The sequence below is a fragment of the Myotis brandtii genome, unplaced genomic scaffold, assembly GCF_000412655.1.
Source record: "Myotis brandtii unplaced genomic scaffold, ASM41265v1 scaffold17, whole genome shotgun sequence".
NCBI classification, from domain to species: domain Eukaryota; kingdom Metazoa; phylum Chordata; class Mammalia; order Chiroptera; family Vespertilionidae; genus Myotis; species Myotis brandtii.
Genome location: NW_005356259.1, coordinates 9,132,896 through 9,138,808, shown reverse-complemented (window position 1 = coordinate 9,138,808; position 5,913 = coordinate 9,132,896).

Here is a 5,913-nt window from a genome sequence, read left to right as displayed (position 1 = left end):
GCTAAGGATGTCCGACTGCAGTTTAGGCCTGCTCCCCGCTGGCAAGTGGACATCCCCCGAGGGCTGCCGGGCTGCCAGAGGGATGTCTGATTGCCATCTTAGGCCCAATGCCCCGGGGAGCAGGCCTAAGCCAGCAGGTGGTCATCCCCTGAGGGGTCCCAGATGCGAGAGGGCACAGGCCAGGCTGAGGCACCCCCCCCCTCGAGTGCACAAATTTTTGTGTACCGGGCCTCTAGTCTATATTATAAAAGCCCTGTGGCCCTAATGCCATAACGACCAAAGACTGGCGAGCATGGGTGGGCGGGGCTGCGCAATTTCGTGCACTGGGCTTCTAGGAAAATATAAAATTCTACATGTAATGATGACCAATTTACACAGGCAGACTAGGTAACTGAGAAAGAAGTGATATGTCCATTTATTATTCCTGAATAACTACTTTCTGACTATATGCTGGCCTTTTGATCATAAAGTAAGAATTAATTTTCCACTAAAGACATTATATAGCTTTTCTGTATTTAGATGCTTTTGATCACTTAAAGCTTACTGCTTTATTTTTAGCTTTTGCATTCTAAATAGCTGAAATCGTTTTATGAATCATGCCCGTACTCTTCATAACACTCCCTTGAGCTATGTTGGGTATAATCTTTGGGGAATATAAGGTTAATGCAATTAATTTATTAATGTAAGTATTTACATATCATAAGAGAAATACACACATACTCTGAGTGTGTTCAATTCTTAACATTTTTACTGAGATGTAGGTTAAGTAACAGAGACAATTAAATAAATGTCTTTTATATATTTTTTACCATTGGTTTCTCCTATGCAAAACTTCATGTTTATGAATGTCTAAAGATATATGCTGATGATTAAATTTATATTAAACACATACACAAAACATTACTATATTTTTCCTATGTATGTAAATGCATGGGTATAATCTGAAAGGATGCATGCTTAATTGATAACAGTGAATACCTCTGGAGAAGTAGGTCTGGGAACAGGATTGAGCTAATGTTCTAAAAGGACTTTAGCTTTATCTATAATATATAGTATATTCATTATTTTAATAAAATAATTTTTTAAATGAAGATGTTTAATGTGGTTTTTCTTCTTTGCAAAATAGAATTGCTAACAGTATTAGCCATACCCATCAACTGGGTCCCTGTAATCTCATATCACTACTTGTGACCTTGGTCACCCAGTAGATGATATATAGACTCTTCTTACCACAAAGAAATGGGCATGATAGAGATTTGTTCCACATGGGGCTTCCCTCATATATAGATAATGGCCAAGAACAAATAATTGACCCACGTAGCTCTTAAGGCTCTGTTTAGAGTTTTGTTATGCTATGCCCAGGACCAGGGCAAACACTGGACATGCAAAGGTGCATGAAAGTGATCTTGTCCTTAAGGAAAGGCGGAGAGAATGGGCAGACATAAATTAAAGAATGAAGATAAAGTAAGAGAAAAGCTAATGGAAGTCTGAGCCAAGTCCCTGGGAAACACAGAGAAAGGGGTAATGAATGATGCTGAGGACTGAGATAAAGAAGGAATCAGGGAGCAATTGTTTAACATTTAAGTGGATTCTTTTTTTCCCCCCAGTTCCAGAATCTCCTTTTTTTTCTTTATTGATTAAGGTATTACATATGTGTCCTTATCTCCCCATGGCCCCCCTCCCACCCTCCCACTCATGCCCTCACCCCCCCTGGTGTCTGTGTCCATTGGTTTAAGTGGATTCTTAAAGCAAAGTAGATGAGTGCTAGATGCACAGAAGATAATGGGCAGAGAGTCAGGCAGAATTATTAAACTCCCTAATCAAAGACTGCCAGGGGAACCTATTGATGGTCCAAAGCTGGGTGTGTACATATTGAGGAAGGCAGAGCACAACTGTTGTGGCATCTCTAAAAGGAGGAGTCAGGGAAGGTCACTCAGAGGCTGCAGTTAATCATCAGATGGTCTTTGGTGACAGTAAGTGTGGTCTGGGCAGAAGTTGGTCAGCATTTGTAAATGAGGTGAACTGGAAGAGCCATTTGTCCTTTCTATAGAACATATGAGTCTGCAGGGTTAGTTATTAGTTTATCTGAGGTCTTACTTGGAAGATGTGAATCAGAAGGAGCTAGGGTTCAATCACTTTGATCTTTAATAGTGTGTGTGGCATGTTGTGCTTCAGTGCAGTTGTTCTGTTTTGTGAAGCAGGATGCATTTTTCAAGCTGCATTTCTGTTTCATTTCTCAGGATCCATTTGTGCACATGTACAGGGCATGAAAGGCCATAGCCTGATTATAAGTGTTGCGTGAAAATAATTACTGAGATTGGATGTCAGCTCTAAGGCCAGGCAGTGATAGATGTTTTTCTGTTCCTCGTTGCCTAGCAGGTCCCTGGGACTTTATTGGCAGCGGGACCATCCAGGGCTTCAGTGTGTGGCAGGAGAGCAAGAACAAATCTGTGAGCGCTCTGATGTCAGAGCCAGAGAAGTGTGTCCAAACAGGTTGTCAAAGCAGGGAAAGCCTGAGATGAGGATGTTGAGCCAGTGTAAGAAAGAACAAAGAATAAGTTGAACAAGTGAGATTCCTAGTGATGTGTTTGCATGTAATACCAGAGGCCAAGAAGTCTGTTAAAAACCCACACACCAGATAAGAACTAAATGGTCTCTGGAGTCCTTTGCATATCCAAAACTTACTGTATTCAAAGGATAAAGGACAAAGGATAAAAGAACAAGATAGAACAGATGGACATAAGAGAAAGAGGCGATCATAAAATACATACAATTTTATCAAGAATGGCTTTTATCCACTCATTGCAACATCCCCTTGATGAGTGGTCATGTGCCCTTTCCATGAACTACTTTGAAAGGGGTCCTATACTACTTGAGAATGTGTCCATTTGTGTGTGGACAGTTTTAATATCACCGGGGGCGAAACTGGATCACCTGTAATTTCTGCTGGTTATTTCTGCCTCAGGCACTATACAGCATATATCTTATCTTCCACACAAAAGAGACCGGCAAATTTTTGAAGGAAGTGCCCAATTTTATCATCTCACCAGTGTTCCTTATTTCTGGCTAAAATTTATTTAAAAATTTTCTTTCCATTTTTATTCTGATAGTTTCTTATTATATACACAGAAATAAATTATAAACATACATATAATTTTTTATTTTCTATAGTTTGGATATTGATAGATATTTTTAAACAGTTAACCTTTTTTTTTCATTTTAGAATAGCATTAGATTTCTAAGGAAAGTTGCAGTAAAATTACAGAGTTGCCATTCACCACACACCTAGTTTTTCCTGTAGTTAACATTATTATGGTAGATTTGTTATAGCTAATGAACCAGTAAAGTCCACACTTCACTCATATTTCCTTAGTTCTTACCTAATGTCAAAAAGTTCACATGCCAGTTTCTGACCTTTATAATCCTGGTCAAAGTTCTCTTTAAATGCCCAGAAATAAACATGATTCTCCAGAAATAATGTAGCTAGGGCAGATCTCTGATAAGAACTAAATAGTGAACAAAAATAGAAAGGAAAGGGTTGGGAAACCCCAAGGACAGATGTGAGGTCAATATCTCGGAGGCTGTTTCTTAAAAGCTTCACACTTCTCATTGGTTAACTTATTTAATCTTCCCCAACAAGCAAGGAGACAAGTGCTGTCATCATCTCCATCTTTAGAGAGGCTCAGAGGGATTACTTAACCTTCCCAGGGTCACACAGAACCTTCCAATCCAGGTGTCTCTGACTCAGAAGCTCAGTGTACCTCTCACTAGTATAGATTTTTCTTTCTTTTATTATTTTTTTGTTTTTCTTTTACTAGTATATTAAAAAAAACACACACAAAAACATGCCATGTCTGCTATCCATGAACCACTAATTGCTCAGACAAGATGGCAACACGAGGGGCATTTAGCCATCCTCTGCAGGTGGGTTCACCTATTTTAAAAAACATTTTAGTTCCTATGATGTGGCAGAAATGGCTGCATTTTGCAGGAGGGACTTTGGAAAGAAAAGAAGGGCAGACTGGGGGACCGGGCTCCAGCTAGTAACCAGGCTTCCAAGAACAATAAATGCTGGAAAACTTGTTTCATCATGTGATTGGAATTGGCAATAAAGAGGAACTATAATTAGGAAACCAATAGTACCCAAGTCCATAAATGTGCAATTTGTACTTCTATCTAAGGTGAACAGGACATTTATCAGGGTTCAGAGGTAAATGGGTGACTCTTAGGAACCTCAAGGTTAAAAACCACTGGTTCGCTAACTAGATTCTATGTGGTTGAGAAACTATGAAGAAAGTCCTTCCTTAAATCTTTTGATATAAATTGCCCATTTAATTGCTCATGTAAAGTAATTGTGATACGATAAGCATGCAGTGATGATCGCAGCCACCGTTTATTATGCCTCTGGTACTGAGAGCCAATCTCTGCCTTAAGTGCTTGACATTCTCTCATTTAATCTTCAAAGACTGTGAGGGAGCTATCCTAATCACCATTCCACAAAGAGTGAGCTGAAGCTTAGAAAGATTAAGCACTCATTGTTAGTAATTTAGTATTGCGCCAAGGTCTGAGGCTGGTCTGTCTGACTCCTGGATGGGGAGGAATAGGGTGCACTTTACCTGCTCCAACATAAGCCGTATGAGTTGGGGAAAGTGTGATGAGTGGCTGACCTTGACCAGGTCCACCACCTGGGTTTTGGAAATAAAGGTGTCCTTCAGAGATGAAACAGACAGAAATGTTCAACTAGTCCTGGGATGTACCAATGTGTTGTATTATGAGGGTCCCATGGTCCAGGTGCCAGGCTAGAACTTTAGGCAAAGAAGCTAAGTCTCACCTATGAGTGGATTGATGAGTTTGATATGGTTTATTCCAATAAACTTATGGTACCGTTTTTTCAAAGTAATAGGGAAACCTGCTAGATACATCCAGGTATGAGGAAATAAGCATTACCTACCCACGCGGGTAGGGGGAATGTGAGAAAGATTGGGGAGATGGAGACATAAATACAGGGAGAAGAAGGAGGACAAGCCTGGTGGTTGTCTTCTGAAACCACAGGGTGTTGTCTTCCTGCACGAAATAATGATAATAAACATTTTTTGAGTACTTACCGGATGCATGCATTTATGTGAGCACTTCACAACTCTGCCAAGTAGGTGCTATGTACATGAGAGAGGCTCACAGAGGTGAAGAAATTCTCATAAAGTCACTCAGGTTTGTCTGACTCAAAAGCTAAGAATGTATCGTATTTCTTAATCCATGTATGTATCACACATTGTTCAGGCTGACGTCTCTCAAGCCCTTCTCTAAGAAGGCACGGAGGCAAAGAAAGGTGTGGAGAGAAGGGTCGTGGATGATCTGAAATAGAGTGTTTCTGGACAGGGCTCTCAGGGAAACCTATACAGGTAATTGTTTAGCTTGATTATGGGTATGAACTTTGTGTTTTCCTTGCTTATGTTCCTTTGTCTTCAGTCAAGTTTCTTTGGAAAATTCCAGACTGCTTCCGCTGTACTGAGAGAAACAATGTTCTTTTGTTTATGCTTGAGCCAAAGAGTGAGAACAACACTTTCTCTGTCAGACGTGGAGGGAAGGATGGAACAGGGTGGCGGGTGGCATGGGGTAACAGTTGATACAAAGTGAGAGAAGCCTAAAAGGGAGACGCTGTGCACACACACTCCTGGGTCCTTTTCTCCTGTGTGTATTGTGGCAAGAGGGAGGGCAGGGAAGGGGGCAGGTGCCTTTCCACTTGTGTAGCTGTCCTCTCTTGACTGCAGATGCTCTAGGCCAGTGATGGCGAACCTATGAACTCATTTTTTTGGTTGATTTTTTTTTGTTAAATGGCATTTAAATATATAAAATAAATATCAAAAATATAAGTCTTTGTTTTACTATGGTTGCAAATATCAAAATTCTATATGT